The 21,316-nt window shown below is 35.9% G+C and overlaps 1 protein-coding gene across 9 annotated transcripts in view; it reads left to right on the forward strand.

The window, feature by feature from the left end:
• EHBP1 (EH domain binding protein 1) overlaps positions 1 to 21,316 on the forward strand; it is a 386,656-nt gene that overhangs the window by 153,843 nt on the left and 211,497 nt on the right. The window lies entirely within an intron of this gene.

Raw genomic sequence — 21,316 nt, forward strand, 5'->3', positions numbered from 1 at the left:
AAAATAAAGTCTGACACTGTTTCTACTGTTTCCCCATCTATTTCCCATGAAGTGATGGGACCAGATGCCATGATGTTAGTTTTCTGAATGTTGAGCTTTAAGCCAACTTTTTCACTCTCCTCTTTCACTTTCATCAAGAGGCTTTTTAGTTCCTCTTCACTTTCTTCCATAAGGGTGGTGTCATCTGCATATCCTAGGTTATTGATATTTCTCCCGGCAAGACAGGACTGAGTGACTTAATGCACAAACATAATAAATTAAAAACTAGGTCTCAAATCTCTAATGAAGAAAACAGAAAACTGCTGAAGTTTGAACCCATGTTGTTCAAAGCTAACTGTACATTTGATCACTTTAATTGAAAATACTTGCCATCAGTTTACTTATTCACTGATGCTGTTTTCTTCATTAGATATTTGAGACCTGGCTTTTAATTTTTTTCATACAACACATTTATTGTGTGTTAGTCACTCAGTCCTGTCCAACCCTTTGCGATCCCATGGACTGTAGCCCACTAGGCTCCTCTGTCCATGGAATTCTCCAGACAAAAACACTGGAGTGGGTTGCCATTCTCTTCTCCAGGGGATCTTCCCGACCCAGGGATTGAACCTGGGTCTCCTGCATTGCAGGCAGATTCTTTACCATCTGAGCCACCAGGGAAGCCCAGTTATGTTTCCATGTTTCTTACTAAGTAATATGATTTACTTAAACTAAATTTTTTTTTATCATTTGTAGCCCTTCATATTTAATAGAGTTTATATATTTGAAGTTGACAAGTAGATTAGTTTTATATTTAACAATTAATAAGCACCTTCTATGTGCTGGGAGTAGTAATAATCTCCAGTATAATTCTTATGCTGTAGTGTGTATTAGAATCTTTTGGGAGCTTGTTAAATCTTCTCAAGTGAGATCCAGGACTCTGCATTTTAACAAATCTCCCAGGTGCAGCTGCTGAAGGTGGTCTGAGGCCATACTCTGAGGAACGCAGCCCAAGAGATAACTCATTAACGAGACTAAACACCTTCCTTGAAGAAGCTCACAATCTGGTGGAGATAAACAAGAAAACATTCCCATTAATTGGTACCATATGGGGCCAGTTGCCAGTAATTCTGGCTGAAGAACTAGGGAGGCTTCTCAGATTATTTAATTCCTTAATTCAGTAGGTCTCAATGTAGTAGTTGGTGGAGTGTGGGGCATTTTTGCCCCCTAGGGAGCATTTGGGACTGTCTAGAGACGCTCTTGATTTTCATGCTTTGCCTTTGGAGAGGCGGAATGTGCTTCTAGCATCTAGTGGGTAGAGGCTAGGGATGCTGCTAAACACCCTACAGTGCATAGGAACCCTTCCCTGTCCCCCTCAAAAGAGCCCAAAGAATTATTTGGTCCAAAATGCCAGTAATTTTACAGTTGAGAAACCCTGCTTTAGCTTAATCATTCTTTCCTTTGTCTCCTCTGTTGCTCTGCTCTCCCCATACACATAAAGCTTTTAGAAATTATAAAAGTATTAAATAGAATAAATAATATTAAGTGTGAATAGATCATTAGGAAATGTATAAAGTAAAAAATGTTCTCTCATAATAATTGTTCTGGACACTTTTTTCATGAAATTATATAAGCATATATATATTTTGAGGTTGTTAGGTTTCTGTTTTATTCTTAAATGGGATCATACTTTACATATTGTTTTATGACTTTTATCACTTACAATATGCAGTTTCTGCACAATTTTCCATAGTCCAGATGGAGAGTTTAACCATTCTTCTGCTAATGGATGTTAAGGTAGTTTCTAGTATACTTGATGGTGTTATAAATAGCATTGCATTGAGAATTTATGCACATATACATGATGGATTCCCAGAAACAGAATTGTGCAAAAAGGACATTTAATTTCTTAGTTTTATTCCTAAAGGAATATCCTCGTAATAAGCTGTAGCTGTTTATTTATATTTCTACTAACAGTATTTGAAATGTTTTCCATTTGTCCCTCAACAACCCTGGATATTACTAGACATTAATTTTGTCACTCTAATGGGTGAAAATATCATCTCGTTATCACTCTAATTTGTGTTTCCCTGATAACTAGTGAAGTTTAGAATCTTGTTATATGTTTATTGGCCACTTATATTTTTCCATGAATTGCCCTATGGTCATTTCGATTGAAATGATAGTATTTTCAAACTCATTTGAAGATCTTTATGTATTCTATGCATTGTTTTTTATATATCTTGCAGGTATTTTCTCCCTACTTGTCACTTTTTTTGTCACTGCAAAAGGTGTCTTTCGCCACATAGTAAGATTTTAGTATTTATATGTTCAGTTATCTTTTGTGCAGTGCAGTGTAGTGATTAAGTGTACAAACTGCAGAGCCAGGTCACCTGTTTTCATATTTCAGCTCTTCTACTTACTAGCTCTGTAACCTTGGGCAAGTTATTTAATCTTTTTGTGCCTTGGTTTCTATCTTTAAAATGAAGTAGTTACATTATTTACCTCCGGATTGTTGTGAGGGACAAATGAGATCTTACAGTAAAGCACTTAGAAAATGCCTAATACAACATAAATATCTGTAAGAGGTAATTTCTGTTGTTATTTCTGTTAGTGTTGTGTTTTATTTTCGGAAAGTCTTCTGTGCCTCAATATTATAAAGCTATGTCACCACACAAGAAATGATCAGCATATACCATTGGCAGAACATTATCAGAGTATGAGGGGCACTTAGGGGAGAGATGGTTGATTTTTCTTCATATAGAATCAGAGACAATATCCCAAAGAACTTTGCCATGTAAAAGAGTTTTACCTTTATCCTGGAAGCAGAGAAAAACTTTGACAAATTATAGGCAATTTATATAAAATTATATGAAATTACAGGCAAATTATAGGCAATTTATATTAAATTATATGAAATAGTCATATGAAGATTCTCGTACTTCTCAAACCATTGTAGAAGTAGAAAGAATGGTATGGGTACTATTTGAGAGGAGGAAAAATTAGGTTCTTAACTCAGTGCAAAAGGAATTCCAAGTGGATTAGAAAGTTAAATGAAGACTATAAATCAAAACTAAAAGGAATAAAAATGAAGATTTATTAAATCAATGGAGAAAGAAGAACTTTCTAAGATTCTGAGCAGCGGGGGAAAATCACAGAAGAAAATGTACATAGATTTGTCTACATAAAAATAAAAACTAATATATATTTTAAAAATCATATTAAGACTCATTGTTGGCTAAGATCTACCAGCTGATGGAAATATAATTTCTAGAGAATAAATGGCAGCCATATAATGTTTTTAAAATGTGCATGCCTTTGATTCAGTTATTCAATCAATAGAAATTTATCTTAGTGAAATAAGTATGAATGTAAAGAATTAACTTAGAATTTTCACCTGGTTATTGCTTATAATATGAAAAATTGGAAACAATCACAGTGTCCAAAAATAGGAGATTAAATTATAATGTCCATACAGTGGACATTTCTGGCCATTGTAAATAGCATCGTGGCAAAATATTTATTAATATGGAAGTATATTCATCATGTTTTAATGAAAAGAATAATTTATAAAAATATGTAATACGATCCAATTTTTCTATAAATACAACTAAACTAGGAAAACAAATAACAGTATAAAAATGCTTAGTTCTGTTCCTAGGATTATATATAATTTTCACATGCTTTTTTTTTTTACTTTTCTGTGTTTTATTTTTTACAGTGAACCTGCATTATTTGTGTACTAGGGAAAATATAAGGTTTATAAATCATGAGATTAAAAGACAAAGCAGGAAAATATTAAATGTGTTAGCAACAAAAGTGGCAACAAATGGCTAACATGTTCAATATTTAAAGAGCTCCAGAAATACTTTTTAAGGGTATGATTAGTTTTACAAAAGAGAAAATATAGATTGCTAATAAGCAAATATATTCAAGGTCATGAATCATCAAAGAAATGCAAATTAAATCAGTAAGATACAAATTTTCTCTTAACATTTTAGCAAAAATTTAGAAATAAGTAATAGTGCAGTTGTGGTTGTGGTGAATGAGACTAGCAGTGTTACACTTGGTACTTGGCTTGGTTTCTTTGCAAAGCATTCAGATTGTTATTGTTTAGTCACTAAGTCGGGTCCAGCCAACTCTTTTGCTACCCCGTGGGACTGTAGCCCACCGGCATCCTCTGTCCATGGAATTCTCCAGGCAAGAATACTAAAGTGAGTTGCCATTTCCTTCTCCAGGGGATCATTCTGACCCAAGGATTGAACCCACGACTCCTGCATTGGCAGGTGGATTCTTTACCACTGAGCCACCTGGGAAGCCCAAAGCATTCAAATACACTTTACTCAAAAATTCCATTTCTACATATCAGTCCTATGAAACAGTCAGAAATGCCAGAAGTACTTTGGGCATAAAAATGTTTATTGCAGTATCATTTCTAAGTGACAAATATGAAGTGACATATGGTAGTAGGGTACAGTTATGTAAATTTGTGTGTAACCATAGTTCAGAATGTATGTACAACTTTTAAAATTTTGGTTTACAGATTTATAATGTTAACTTTAAGAAACAAAAGCTTTTACAGACAGTATTATCTCAACAATTTAAAAAAAGACTAGAGAAAATATTTCAAAATATGAGCAGTGGTTTCAGATAGTTGGTAAAGTTTTCAGTGATTCTTTTTTTGTACTTCTGTGTTTATAATTTTCTGTGACAAATATTCTCATAAAATTTTTTTCTCAGGTATTAAAAAAAAGGTATAGCATTAAAAAAAGTAGTCCAGGAACTTCCCTGGTAGTCCAGTAGCTACGACTCCACACTCCCAATGCAGAAGTCGTAGGTTTGATCCCTGGTCAGATAACTAGATCCTGCATGCCGAAATAAAGATGAAAGATCCCCTTGCAGCAGCTGACACCTGGCATGGTCAAATAAATAAATAAATATAATTTTTAAAGTGGTTACTCTCAAAGATATTTGACTTAAATACTTTAACTTGTATTTTTATGTATATCTAGAATTTCCGTCTATTTGAGGAGGGTGAAGTTTTTTATTTGGATATTTTTAGAGGGGTTTTAGATTTTATTCAAAAATCAATAATTTTTATAAATGTTTTTAAGTACATATTTAAACTGATTTTTAATGTTGATTCTGTCAATTTACATTTGTGCTACCAAACTCTCTTCCATCCAGCCATCTAAGTTGGTTATTTTAGCTGACATGGTTTCTAATTAAGTCTTTGTGGTTGAGCGAGCTCCTTATGGCATGTCTGCTTTAGCATTTAATTGCTCCATGGACTCCAAATTAAATTCTGTAGTATCCCATTTTGGTCTGCTGAGGAAGCAAAGATCTTTTCAGCATAGCCCAAGAAAATACAGTGCTGTGACAGCTCAAAGGACGTAGCATCACAATTTTGAAAAAGTTAGAACAGTTTGACTTCTAGATTGACTTTTTATCATTTTAAAATGAAGTTTAAAGTGTTGTCACAGAGTTAAATGGAGAATGTGAGACATTAATAGGCTCTCAACAGTATTTGTAGAATAAAGCCAAATAGTTGATATTGTACCAAATAATTTTGATTTAGAAAGAATGAAGTCTTAGGAGTTTTTAGGTTGAATTTTAATAAAAAGTATCAGGAAACAAGTGTGATAACTCTGTTAGAGATGATATAAAGTGTTTTTGCACTGGGGTGACAGATTAAGAAACTTCGAAAGTCTCATCTAGTTCCACATTATCTCATTTGACAGTTTTGGTTTTTGAATTAGTAGAGAAACTGGCTGTTTACACCAATACTTGGGTGTGTTAGTTCTTTAATCAGAAGTAATTCAGATAGTCATAAGACAGAGGGCAAGATCTAATAACTGAGACTTTTAAGCGTTAGTCTGATCACACATCTTTAGAATGCTGTTTTGAATTCTAGCTACCTGTCACTTAATTGCTTGGTATGCTGATTCAGTAGTACAGAATCAGAACAGAATTTAGAGTTCTGATGGACAAGAATGAACAGATTCGGGCATTAGACTATGAGATTCCAGAAAGGTATGTGCTACAAGCATTGATTTACCATTTGGTACTTACTGCTTGCTTAAGATGATGCTGAGACATAGCATCTAAGCAGGCCAAATGAGAGTGACATGATTTCATTGATGATCACAGGTTCACATATAGAGAATTCCAATAAAATAAATTCTTAAACAATCCTAATAAGTCATTACAAATCACTCAGCTGAAGAGTTTAGATCAGTGTGAAACAAGTGAATCTAGTTTTCATGGTTATTTTTCTTAATCAAAACATTCAGTTCTATTCTTATAAAATTTAAATGAATTCTGCTTCTGGCAATGTAACAGACTAGATTGCATGAATAACACCCCTTTGGGAAAACAGCTATAAAGTCAGGTAAAATATGACCGAATGATCTTTATAAATACATTCTTGAAATGACACAGATAGACAGAACCCAGAAGTCTTTTTTTTTTTAAGTTGAAAGCAGGGCGTCTACAAGATAAGCATTCATCGTAGTTTTCTCACTGAAGATTTCTACTAAACCCATAATTTACCACTTTTACCACTGCATGAAGGTGCAGAAAAAGTCTGGCTTCTCCCATTCCCCCAAGATGGAACATCTTCCTCTTGTTGCACGAAATTGACACCCCAGAACTGTGCCATCAGTGTATGGATGAAGAAGAGATTAACTCACTGCACAGAAGATGAAAAGGAAAGTTGCCTTTTGTATCCTTATCATTAGTGAGTGGAAGGAATATCATCCTTGAAATTTTTAGCAAGGATTTAGCCCTCAAATGAGTTTCACTTAACTACCGTCTTGATGTTATAGTGAAATTATTAATTTGATTAAAATGTTATCCCTTAAGTATTAGTTTTTAAAATATTCTTTGTGACAAAAATAAATATGCATAAAGCAGTTGTTCTGCACTGCAAAGGACAGAGTTAATTCAAGAAAAAGCACTTGTGTGACTGAGTTGTAAGCTAAACTAAACACATTTTTATCCTGGAACATCACTTTTACTTAAAAAAACAACTAAGAGATAAACTTGTTATTCACACTTGGATATTTATTTGGTGAACATTTTCTTGAAATTGAACACAGTGAGCCTGATACTTAAATGTTAAGTGACTGAAATTATTTGTTGCCAATGATAAAATTCAAGCTTTCAAGTGAAAATTCTAATTGCGAAAAACTTATACTCACCATGTTAAATCTGATAGTTTCCAATGCTTAAAGATACATGATGTAAAAGGTAGCAATAAAAGCAAATGTAGTTATTTTGGTATTGTATGATGAAATGCTTCAACATGTATAGTATCTCCATAATTTAGAGAATTAGCATTTTCCAAATGATGTTACAGAATCTTGCATGAGTAAAAAAATTATCCAACATACATGTTAGAGCCTTGGATTTTAATTTAACAGAGTTTGAAAAGTTTATTGTTGTGGTTTCAGATTCCATATTACTGTTAAACTTTCAGAAACTACCACTGTGGAGTTTTGTGGAGTTTTGATATAGTATCAAAGAAGACCTCAGGTTATTTGCAAATGTCATTAAAATACCCCTCCTTTCCAACTACATATCTGTATAAGGCTGGATTTTTTAAAATATACTTTAACCAGAACAACATATCACACAGATTGAATATGTAGATACGAGAATCTAGATATCTGGTAACTGTACACTAGAGAGATTTTGGGAAGATCCCCCAGAGGAGGATGGCAATCCACTCTGGTATTCTTGCCTGGAGAATCCTATGGACAGAGGAGCCTGGCAGGCTATAGTCCATAGGGTCACATAGAGTCAGACATGACTGAAGTGACTTAGCACAGAGAGATTTTAGAGACATTTACACATTAAGACATTTGTTAACATGTAAAACAGTGACAGTCTTTTCATTAAATCATTTTGTATAGAGAGTATACAGAAAGCAACAGACCCATGTGAAATCTACCAAACAGTTAAGGGAGAAATTACACCAATTCTCTACAGTGTCTTTCAGAGGGTAGACACAGAGAGAATACTTCTTAACTCATTCTGTGAGGCTAGCATTACTCTATGACCAAACCAAACAAGGACATGACTAAGAATCTACATACCAATTGCTCTTTTGAACATAGACACAAAAATATTAAGCACAATATTAACAAATTGAACCCAAGTATAAAAAGAATTATATACCACCATCAAATAGGTTTTATATCAGGTATACAGATCTGATTCAGCATCTGAAATCAGTTGATGTAATTCACCACACCAACAGATTAAAAAATCATATGAGTATATCAATAGATGCAGAAAAAGCATTTGATAGAATCCATCAGTCATTAAGGGCTTTCCTTGTAGCTCAGTTGGTAAATAATCTGCCTGCAGTGCAGGAGACCCGGGTTTGATCCCTGGGTTGGGAAGATCCCCTGGAGAAGGAAATGGCAACCCACTCTGGTATCCTTGCCTGGAAAATCTCATGGACAGAGGAGCCTGGTGGGCTGCAGTCCATAGGGTCGCAAAGAGTTTGCAACGACTGAGCAACTAACACTTATCAGCCTTTAATGATAAAAACTCTCAGCTAGCTAGGAATAGAGGGGACCTTCCTAAACTAAATAAAGAATATCTACAAAAACCCTATAGCTAACATCATACTTGATGGCGAGAAACTCAAAGCTTTCCCACTAAGATCCAGAGTACAAAGCAAAGATGTCTCTTTTCACTGCTTCTTTCCAGCATCATAATGGAAATCCTTGTTGATGCAATAAGAGAGGACAAGGAAATTAAAAGTATACAGATTGGGAAGGAAGATATAAAACTTTGTTCACAGAATACGTGATGATCGATGTAGAAAATCTGAAAGAATCAACAAAAAAATCTTCTAGAACTAATAAGTTGTTATAGCAGGGTTGTGGGATACAAGGATTATATATAAAAGTAATTTATTTCCTCTATACTAACAGTGAACAAAGGGAATTTGAAACTAAAAACATAATTCCATTTATATTAGCGTCCCCCAAATGAAACTCTTAGCAACAAATCTAACAAAATATGTACACGACCTATATGAGGAACAGTACAAAAAAACAAAATCAAATAACTAAAGTTGAGAGATACTCCATGTTCATTAATAGAAAGACTCAATATTGTCAAGATGTCACTTCTTTTCAACTTGATCTATAGATTCAAGGCAATCCCAGTGAAAATATCAGCAAGTTATATTATGGATATCAACAAACTGATTATAAATTATATAGAGAGGCAAAGACCAACATAGTAGTAAAAAAGAACAAAGTTGGAGTACCAACACTACCTGAATTCAAGGCTTACTACAAAGCTATAGTAATCAAGACAGTGTGATATTGATAACAGATTAGACAAATAATCATTGGAACAGAATAGAGAGCCCAGAAAGAGGCCCTCATACATGTAGTCAACTGGTCTGTGACAAAGGAGCGACACATAGAACAAAGATAATCCTTTCAGCAGATGGTGCTGGAGCAACTGGATATCCTCTTCCAATATATGGATCTAGACAGAAACTTTACACCCTCCATAAAAATTAACTCAAAGTGGATCATAGACTTAAATGTAAAATGCAAAACAATAAAACTCCGAGATGATTACACAGGAGAAAACCTAGATGACCTTGGGTAGGATGATATCTTTTTAGATATGACACCAAAGGTATAATTCATGAAAGAAATAATGGATAAACTGGACTTCATCGAAATTGAAAGCTCTTGTTTTGCTAAAGACAGCGTCAACAGAATGAGAAGACAAATCACAAACAAAATATCTGCAAAAGACACCTGATAAAGTGCTGTTATCCAAATATATAAAGAACAGTAAGAAAATAAGCAAACTCAATTCAAAAAATGGGGCAAAAGAGACATCTCCCCAAAGAAGATATTTTTGTTGTTGTTGTTCTTCTTCTTCTTCACTTACTAAGTCATGTCCAACTCTTTGTGACCCCATGGACTGCAACATACCAGTCTCCTCTATCCTCCACTGTCTCTTGGAGTTTGCTTAATTGCATGTCCATTGAGTCCATGATGCTATCTAACCATCTCATGCTCTGCCACTCCCTTCTCCTTTTGCTTTCAATCTTTTCCAGTATCAGGATCTTTTCCAGTGAGTCAACTCTTCATGGCAGGTGGCCAAAGTATTGGAGCTTCAGCTTCAGCATCAGTCTTTCCAGAGAATATTCAGGGTTAATTTCTTTTAAGATTGACTAGTTTGATATCCTGGCAATACAAGGGACTCTCAAGAGTCTTCTGCAGCACCACAGTTCGAAAGCATCAATTCTTTGGCACTCAGCCTTTTTTATGGTCCAGCTCTCACATCCATACATAACACATACAGATAGCAAATAGGCATATGAAAAAAATGCTCCACATCATGTTATTAGGGAAATGCAAATTAAAGCAATGAGATACTACCACACACCTATTAGAATGGCCAAAATCTGTCACACTAACAGTGTGGAGAGCATGTGGAGCAACGGGGACTCTCATGCATTGCTGGTGGGAATGCAAAATGATACAGCCACCTTGGTGCAGTTTGGCACTTTCTTACAAAATGAAGCATACTCTTACCATATGATCCAGCAATCACACTCCTTGGTATTTACCCAAACGAAATGAAAACCGTTGTCCACACAAAAACCTGCACATGGATGTTTATAGCAACTTTATTCATAATTGCCAAAACTTGGAAGCAACCAAGATGTTCTTCAGTAGATGAATGGATAAACTGTGGTACATATCGACAATAGAATATTATTCAGCGTTAAAAAGAAAAGCCATGGAGGAGCCTTAAATGCATATTACTAAATGAAAGAAGCCAATTTGAAAAGGCTACATACGGTATGATAGCAACTAATTGATGTTCTGGAAAAGGCAAAACTATGGAGACAGTGAAAAGATTGTTGGTTGCCAGGGGTGGGGAGTGGAGGAGATGAATAAGCAGAACACAGATGATGATTAGGGCTGTGAAATACCCTGTATATCATAGTGTAGCTATAGGATTCATTATAAATTTGTCCAGATTGATAGAATGTACAGCCCACAAGTGAACCCTAAAGTAAAGTATGGATTTTGGGTGATTATGATATGTCAATGGAGGTTCATCTGTGGTAAACAATGTACCATTCTGGTGGGTAATGTTGATAATGGGGTAGGCTATGCATGTGTAGGAGCAGGAAATATATGGAAAATCTCTTTACCTCCCTCTCAGTTTTGTTGCACACCTAAAATTGCTCACAAAAAAATTAAGTCTTAAAAAAAGAAACTATATTTATTCTTCATAAAAATCTGTTAACATGTTTATTAATTATGTTTGAATGAATGAAATATTTTTAAAATTTCTGATATTTAATTTTTAATAGGGAAAGTATTGACAGGTATAACCCACACAAACAAAAGCTCTTTGTAGTTCTCAATTAAAGCATGTAAAAGGGTCTTGAGATAAAAACACTTGAGAACCATTCATCTAAGCTCTCCAGTAAAAGACAGAGATTATCAGACTAGATTCAAAAATTTTCTGGATATATGCTATTTATAACAGGCAATTCTAAAATAAAAGAAAGTTGTGTTTGAAGGGGGAAAGGGAGCCTGTCACGAAGTCTGTGAACAGCTTCTCGATTTTTTCACTTCTTTATTTCTTGATTTGTGTCCTTTAGGAAATGTTCCATGACCTCATATTTGAAATTTCTACTCCTCTGCTTGGTCCTTATCACATAAGGAAATACAGTGATCTGGTGAAATAGGTGACTTTGCTTAAAAATGATCCTGTTGTGAAAGTGGACAGCAGTGTATGCATATCAGTTAAATACTTTTAAAGGCCCATGAACAATTACAAAAATTGATCATGAGTCAGGCCATAGTGCATGTCTTAGTAAATTTTGGAAATTAACATTATAAAGACTGTATTCTGTGACCCTACATCAGTTAGACAGTAGTCCTTACATAAAGATAAGTGGAAAGACTCCATATAGAAGAAAAAAGTTTATAAACATCTTGAGAATCAAAAAACTTGTAATGAAAGATTAGAAAATATTTACAAAATAACAAAAATAATTCATACTAAAATGTGAGACATATTTAAAGCAATGCTTAGAGAAATACATAGTCTTAAATGCTTACATTAGGAAAGAAGAAATGCTCAGGATTCAGAAGTTAGAACAATATACCCATGGAAAACAGGAGGAAAGAAATAATAAAGATTAGCAGAAACTGCTGAAATAGAAATATACATTCACTCCAAAGGATCAAGAAAGCTAAATGATTTGGAAAGCCTGTTGAGAGACATAACTTATAGCAAGCTTTATCTAGGAATAAAAGAGTGTGAGAAGGCACAATTAGTACTGTGAATAAAGAAATGTACAAAACTATAAATTCTGCTGAGATTAAAATAGTAAAAAGATATTTTAAATAGTTTTATGACACTAAATATGAAGTATAGGGTGAAATGTGTAAATTCTAAGCAGAGGTGGAATACTTATCTAAACTGATTTAGGAAGACATTGTATACTTGAATACTTCTGTAATCATTAAAGAAATTGTTATCAGTAATTAGAAACCCTCCCTGAAAGGAAACAGGCTCACATAATTTTAGATTTTTAAAAAATGTTTTCCAGGAATGTGGAATTCCTTTAATTTTAGAAAATCTACTAAGTTACTACATTATTCTGCCATAAATTCAAGGTTTGAGAAATCTTAAATTATTCCAAAAGATAAAGCTTTGGTAATTAAGGCAATATTATCTTGTTGTGAGGTTAGAACAGTTGGCTAGTGGCACAGAATTATTAATTATTGACCTGTATATGCAAACCAGATTTTTGGTAGAATGGGCATTGTAGGTAGGGGAAAGGAGATAGATATATATGGACTATTTAATAAACAGTACCATGATACTTATTTATCAATGATTTTTTAAAAAGTGAAGTTGAATTCCTATCTGAAACTTACACAAAAATTAATTCCATGTGGCAATGGCTCTTAAATATGAAAGCAGAAGTATAAAAGTTTTAAATGAGTGGTAAGAAAACTTTATAACCTCAGGGTTGGGAAGATTTTCTCAAACAAAATGCAAACCCACAAACCATAAAGGAAAAGGCTGACTTTGAAATTGGATTCATTTTAAAGATTCCACAGAGAGTGAAAATACAAGCTAAAAACTGAAAGAAGATGTTTGTAGCACATATAACTGATTGTGCTCAGCATGGATTCAGTACCAGAATGCATATGTAATTAGTTAGTAACCAAAAGATAAACAGCATGGTAAGAAAAAGTATAAAAGATTTCACGGAAGAGGAAACATGTGGCTAGTAAACTATGAAAGGATAATCGATGCATTAGTAATCAGGGAAATGCAATTAAGACTATAATGAGGTAATATTTAATCATCTCAGATTGGTGAAAATGAAATGAGGTAATATTTAATTATCTCAGATTGGTGAAAATGAAAAAGAAAGAAAATTCCAAGTGTTGGTGAATGTGGAGCAATGGAAACACTTAGGGACTGTAAATTAATAAAGCCACTTTGGATTACAATTTGATATTTTCTGGTAAAGTTGAACATGAACATATCCCGTGACTCATTCTAGAAATATGTCCTAGGTGAATTCTTGTGCATGTGCATGAGGATATAGACATAATATTTTTTATTGAAGTATAGTTGCTTTACAATATTATGTTAGTTTCTGCTGTACAGCAGTGTGAATCAGCCATATGTATACATACATCCCCTCCCTCTTAAGCCTCCCTCCCATCCGCCCCCATCTTGTCGCTCTGGGTCCTCACAATACACCAATTTGAGCTCCTTATGATATACAGCTTCCTGCCAGCTATCTGTTTTACACATAGTAGTATATATATGGTGGTTTAGTCACTAAGTTGTGTCTGACTCTTGTGACCCCATGGACTCTTGTGATCACATGGAGCCTGCCAGGCTCCTCTGTCAATGGGATTCTCCAGGCAGGAATACTGGAGTGGGTTGCCATTTCCTTCTTGAGTGTATATATAGACATAATAATATTGATAGCTTTGTTTTTAATTCCAGATAACTAAATAAACCTCAAGCAATCATGTTCACCAACAGTAAAATAGATGGGTAAACTGTAGGATATTCATGTAATAAAATATTAGGAACAATGAAATTTAATGAATTACAGTTTTACACATCAACATGTTCATGGGGTTCATGGAGTTCTGTGTGGATCACAATAAACTGGAAAATTCTGAAAGAGATGGGAATACCAGACCACCTTACCTGCCTCTTGAGAAATCTGTATGCAGGTCAGGAAGCAACAGTTAGAACTGGACATGGAACAGATTGGTTCCAAATAGGGAAAGGCTGTATATTGTCAGCTGCTTATTTAACTTATATGCAGAGTACATCATGAGAAACGCTGGGCTGGATGAAGCACAAGCTGGAATCAAGATTGCCGGGAGAAATATCAATAACTTCAGATATGCAGATGATACCACCCTTATGGCAGAAAGTGAAGAAGAACTAAAGAGCCTCTTGATGAAAGTGAAAGAGGAGTGTGAAAAAGTTGGCTTAAAGCTCAACATTCAGAAAACTAAGATCATGGCATCCGGTCCCATCACTTCATGGGAAATAGATGGCGAAACAGTGGAAACAGTGGCTGACTTTTTTGGGGGGGCTCCAAAATCAGTGCAGATGGTGACTGCAGCCATGAAATTGAAAGATGCTTACTCTTTGGAAGCAAAGTTATGACCAACCTAGACAACATATTAAAAAGAGACATTACTTTATCCACAAAGGTCTGTCTAGTCAAGACTATGGTTTTTCCAGTAGTCACGCATGGATGTGAGAGTTGGAATATAAAGAAAGCTGAGCGCAGAAGAATTGATGCTTTTGAACTGTGATGTTGGAGAAGACTCTTGAGAGTCCCTTGGACTGCAAGGATATCCAACTAGTCCATCCTAAAGGAGATCAGTCCTGGGTGTTCATTGGAAGGACTGATGTTGGAGCTGAAACTCCAATACTTTGGCCACCTGTTGTGAAGAGTTGGCTCATTGGAAAAGACCCTGATGCTGGGAAAGATTGAGGGCAGGAGGAGAAGGGGACAGAGGATGAGATGGTTGGATGGCATCACCAACTCAATGGACATGAGTTTGGGTAAACTCCAGGAGTTGTTGATGGACAGGGAAGCCATCTCTGGTATGCTGCAGTTCATGGGGTCGCAAAGAGTGGGACATGATTGAGCAACTGAACTGAACTGACATCAACATGGATAAATATCAAGAACTTAATGAGACTTGCTTGGTAGTACAATGGATAAGAATCCACCTGCCATGAAGTGATGAGACCAGATGCCATGATCTTAGTTGTTTAAAAGCTGAGATTTGAGCTACTTTTTCACTCTCCTCTTTCACTCTCATCAAAAGGCTCTTTAGATCCTCTTCACTTTCTGCCATGGGAGTGGTATCATCTGTATATCTGAGGTTGTTGATATTTCTCCTGGCAATCTTGATTCCAGGATGCATATGTAGATAGTATTCTTTTTTTGGAGAGGGAGGGAAGGAATAACTCAAAATTCAGAGTCTAATCACCTTTGGATGAGGGAATGGGAGGGAGACAGTTTTGCATGGGAAATGAGGATTTTAAGGTACTGATATTGTTTGTTAAACAGGATGGTGGGTACAGGGTGTTCATTTTATTATTTGTTAATTAGTACTTGTATGTCTTGTACTTTAGTGTGTGTGATCTGTTTCAAAAAAATTTTTTAAAACCCCTCAAATGATGTCGTTAGTTTAATTTTCAGTGTGTTGTAAAAAAAAAAAAAACTGATAATAAGGTATAATACTTGACAGAATTTTTAGAACATTTTTTGTAATCTCTGAAAAAATCATAAAATCTAAGTAAGATCCTTCTCTCCTTACATGGGAGAAAGTTAAATTTCTAGGTAGAGAAAATCAATCAAATATAATAGAAGAGGCATTAATTATGTTTATTTTGAGGTTCATAATGAGCTATTTAGTAAGAAGACCCTAACTTGGATCATTTGGACAAAAGATTTGTCCAACTTCTTACATTTAACTATGTGTCCTGCTATCAGTATGTTATATGTATTGTTAGTTTTAGGAGGGCAGAGTGGTAAGATTTGCTATCTTTTTCTTTTTTTATTTTGGTAAAATCTACCTTGTTTAAAAAATATGTGTAAAGAAGTCTTGAGTCTTTTTTTTTTTTTTAAATGATTTTATTTATGGTTGTGCACGGTCTTCATGCTGCGTGGGCTTTTCTCTAGGTGTGGCTCCTCTTGTTGCGGAGCATGGGCTCTGGTGCCCACAGACCTCAGTTCTGCGGCTCCCGGGCTCGAGAGCCCTGGCCCAGTGGCTGTGATGCATGGGCTCAGCTGCTCTGCCACGTGTGGTCTTCCCAGACCAGGGGTGGAACTCGCGTCCCCTGCTTTGGCAGGGGGGCAATTCTTTTCCACTGAGCTGCCAGAAAAGCCCTCAGGTATATTTTAGACTAGTTTTCCACGCTCCTATCTGGTGAGAGAGGCCTGGGAGCCAGGAGTCCTCAGCCACAGTGCTGGCTCTGCCATCAAAAGCTCTGGGGCCTCTAGCGAGTGCCTGCCCCTCCCTCAGTCGTGTCTGACTCTTTGCCCACCAGGTTCCTCTGTCCATGGGATTTCCCAGGCAAGATTACTGGAGTGGGTTGCCATTTCCTTCTCCAAGAAGTCTTGAGTCTTGTGAGACTATATTTATTCACTTTATAATCAGTTCATTCCTAATTAGAAAAGTTATTATAAATCTTTTCCCTCTTATGCTGTACAGGGAAAACATTTATTCACTTGTTGCTTGTTTTGTTAGGACTTGAATAGCAGTGAGAGTACACTGAGGTATTCATTCCAGGTCTGGTAAGAATGTCGTTGGGGGGGAATCTTTGCATGGATTTTAGTAAAGTAACTACATTATATTTTTAAGCAAACATTAAGTTATGCTTCATTTATGTTCCTCATTTTCCTAATAGAGCATGGCTGTGCACAGCCCTTAGCACACGGCCATTATCTCACACCTGTTACCAGGCAGTGATCACTGCAGGACCATTAGTGGTCCTGCTCAGCCGTTGATTGGTACTGCAATGGGCCCCTCTCCCAAGTGACCAACTGTCAGTGAGCGACTAGTGTTAGTGTTTCTGCTCAGTCATTGGTTGGTGCTTCAATGGGCCCCTCCTCCAAGTGATCAGCTGTCAATGAGTGACTGTTAGTGGTCCTACTTAGCCATTGGTCAGTGCTGCATGCAATGGGCCCCTCCCCCAAGCAAGCAGCTGTCAATGAATTACCATTAATGAGGCATTCAGCCAATGGTCAGCAGAGTAGTGGTCATCATGTAGAGAGAGAAGAAAGAGGCAGATCCTGGTTTTCTACCCAGGGCCCTCTAGCTTACCTGGCCTCAGGTCAGTGGGTGAGCTGGAGGGCCCAGGAAGTAGGCCAGGGGCTGTTCTGCTAGGCTCCAGAGCCCTCATCAAGACCACCCACTGGCCAGGCCCAGGCCTTGAAACAGTGGTGAACCTCTCCTCCATCCCTGCCTCTGTGACCAAACGGCAGTGGCAGTCTGCATAGGATGCAGTCTGTGGGACCTGGCTCCCTCCCCACCGCCTTTTGGGTGGCCTAAGGAGCCTGAGGGCCAGTTGGGCCCTGGGCCTCTGGCTCCCTCAGCAATGACAGCTGGATAGGGTCTGGGGACCTGACCTTGAGGGAGCCACCAACTGAGATCTGCCTCATCAGTCAGGATCCAGACCTCAGAGGGTGAAAGTTGTGTCTTGGGAACTTGCCCTTTCTTGTCAGAACAGAGAATAACGTTTGTTTGGTGGAGGTTTATAGGAATATCGTTACCTGACCATGAGCTGACCTCAAGAGCAAAGGATCTGACACCAAAAAGTGTGCAACAATTTAACCATGCCCCTCCCTTACCTTTCCTATAAAAGGGTTTTGCTGAAAGCTTTCGGGGAGTTTAGGGTTTTTAAGGCATGAGCCACACATATCCTTACATAGCCCTCTGTAAACCTTTCTCTGTTCCAGACTCTGGTGTTCTGGTATTGTTTGGCTTCACTGTGCATCAGGCACATGAACTTGCATTTTGGTAACAATTTCAAGATTGGTGAATCTAGATAGACTACTTATAATATTAATATTAATATAATAAGCCAGGTAAACTAGTCCATGAATATTAATAATAAAACTCTACTAAATATTTTCATATGTTATTGCAAGAATTTATTTAGCACATCTAGGATGAAAATTATTGATAAGGTATTCATCTGTTCAACTTTACAAGGTAATGTCAAATTGCTTTCCAAAATGGCTATATCAATTGAAGCTCTGTCCTGTAGTGTTAAGAGAATTTACATTGTCCCTCATCCTTATTAACACTTGGTATTGTCCAGCTTTTGAAAATACTCACCAATCTGAGAGTGTGGGAAACTGAAGCTCAGATACATGAAGAAATATACCAAAGATTAGCCAGAGAATAAATGCTGGTCATGTTCTAATCCAGGTTTGTCTGATTACAACTACAATAATGTGCGTTTCAAAGAAATGGAAATATATAGGCTAAGTCATTTTTATGACAGAATAGTTATGAAAAATGAGATTAAAATTTCCTTTAGTAATTTCCTTAGGGGAAGTATTTCTGAAAGTATGATTTTTAGATTAACTGGATCAGAATCTCTTGATAGAAGAGATGGGCTTATGAGAGGGTCAAGATGGGAATTGGGAGGGGAGGTACTTATTCTTTTTAGAAATGCCACAGATTCCTGAGCCATCTCTAGTTTATCATCTCTTGGGGTGGGATCCAGGTATTTAAATTATCTAAAGCTGGCCTAGTTTTATTTTATTTTTTTGATGAACACTAAATAAGAACTTATGCTTTATGGATGTTGAAATAATTCCCAAAATGCTGCCAGATTCACATATAAATAGCTTAGGCTGAGAGTCAGAAACTTAGCTGAATGTTTATATATAAACAATCCCTTCTTACTGACTTCAGTCATCTAACCTCTTTTCTCTAAGGGTTCCTTTTACTACTTTTTTTTTTCCTTTATTTTTCTCCTCTTGTCCAGCCTTCATCTGAAATGAAATAGCATTAGGACTTTGACAGTAATAATAGTGCTGCTGCTGCTGCTAAGTAATTATCTCTAAAGTCTCTCTGTCAGGCTGACCCCTAGTCCTTTAAGGAAGGACTATAGGATACAAAAGACATATAGCAATGCAATCAGTTATTTTATTCTTCTCTATAAAACTGATGATAACAATGATACTATTCTTGGATAGTGGATATAGATATAGACCTAATGGTTATAAAAAGTGAAGATTCATGGAGCTGGAGTTAGAGCCATGAAAGATCCTTATGTTTTTCTAATTATTGTTCTGGTAAAAAATGTCTTTTCTATGACAGCTAATTTTAAAGAGGAAAACAGTGACTGAGCTGGGTAAAGAATTACTAAAAACATCACTTAGGCCCCATTTCCTATCAAGGATACAGGCTTTAAGTGAGATCCTATGTTAATATTAGAAATGGATACTGTAGACTCAAAAGAGTTCTGTTCTGCTTGCCTGCCCAGACCTTACCTTGCTCAGCAATAATGAAATCAATAGAATGTTAATCATCAAAACTCTAGATTTTGCAGGAATCATCCTTAAACTAGGCTTTCAAAATTATGTACATTTCCAAGTTATCTTAATTTTTATAGTTTGATTATTTGGTTATAAAATTAAATAATTACTTTTAAGGGATCAATGCATAATTTTGTGAAATAGATTTAACAAATATGAAAACAATATGTAGCAATTTGTATGTAATGCTTTCAAAACAGAGGCTTTAAATCCTATATTTTATGTAGTAGTTGTTAGCTATTCTAAAGGTACAATGAGAGATTATTGTTCATATCAGTGTAATAAATTGATACTCTCAGATCATAGTTTTTCATTTTGCACATTGTCACAACCTTGGACCTTAATCTTATTCTTTGATTGACAGTAGCGACCAGGGAAAGAACATTTGTATTGTTTGGGACAGTCACATCTGTTCAACTTGATTCAGTTGAAGTATTTGCATATTCTTAAGTGTTTCTTCTGAGAGGTCTGAAATCCTTCTCAAGTGCTTGATGCATTTTTAAAATTCATTCATAAGGCATCTACATGCACTAATAGTTCTGTGTAATATTGCTGTGCATAATCTGACAGATAAGACCACTTTTTAAAACAAGGTATTCTTTAGGGATGCTACATTACATTTTCACTTGTTCTGCTGGCAAATGTCAAATTTTTTAAAAAGGCCATTTTAATGTTTTGATTAAATTAGTATATCGTTATTTTAGGCAAGTTTGTCAATCATAGGGCAAATAAAGATTTATTGAATAATAATTCAGAGGTTAATGATAGTTTCTCCTGCCTTGGTTGGACAATTGAGTAATTTTGTAGAAAACCATTATAGAACTTGAATGGATTTTTGTTTGGTCTCCTTATTTTACAGGGAAAATTACCAAGCCTCAAGTTTACTGACTTACTCAAAGTCACACAGCTTAGAAATTAGGTCTTATTTTAGGTCTGAACTCTCAGAATAGTTAAAGCCCAAGGATTGCTGGTATATGATTTCTGGTTTACCTTATTTATTAATTACTCTGTGTCTAAGATTTCTCCTTACCATTAGAACACATAGTCAAAGATTATGTCTTATTCATTTTTATATCTCTCCAGAATTAACACCATGTCTTAAACATAGTTAATGCCCAATCATTATATTGTTGTTCTATTTTCATTATTTTCCTAGGTTATTATGCTATAAAGAATAATTTTGGAATGAGATAGTTTATTAATGTTAAGCATCTTTAATAGCAAATAGGTTTCATTTTGTGTTCCAATTTTAGTAAATTGACAGTAGCTGTGTGGAGGAGTTGAGATCTGCCGGGGTCATTGAGCAGTGTCCACCACAGACATACAATCAGAGAAACCAGCTCTTTCTAATTTGATTTATGTCATCTTAGGGAAGAGAGAACTTTAGACTGGAGTAAGCAGAAAAGATCCTGGGAACAATTAAGTCTCAAAGTACAGGACAGATATAGAATTCAGAGACTAGAAAAAAACGAGGTAGAAATGCCACTGAGGCTGGGGTTCTTTAAGAAATTTGAAGGTTCAAAAGGAAGAAATATCATTAGGTTCCCTGGTGGCTCAGATGGTAAAGCGTCTGCCTGCAGTGCGGGAGACCTGGGTTCGATCCCTGGGTTGGGAAGATCCCCTGGAGAAGGAAATGGCAACCCACTCCAGTACTCTTGCCTGGAAAATTCCATGGGCTGAGGAGCCTGGTGGGTTACAGTCCAT

The sequence above is a fragment of the Bos javanicus genome, chromosome 11 (genome assembly GCF_032452875.1).
Source record: "Bos javanicus breed banteng chromosome 11, ARS-OSU_banteng_1.0, whole genome shotgun sequence".
NCBI classification, from domain to species: Eukaryota; Metazoa; Chordata; class Mammalia; order Artiodactyla; family Bovidae; genus Bos; species Bos javanicus.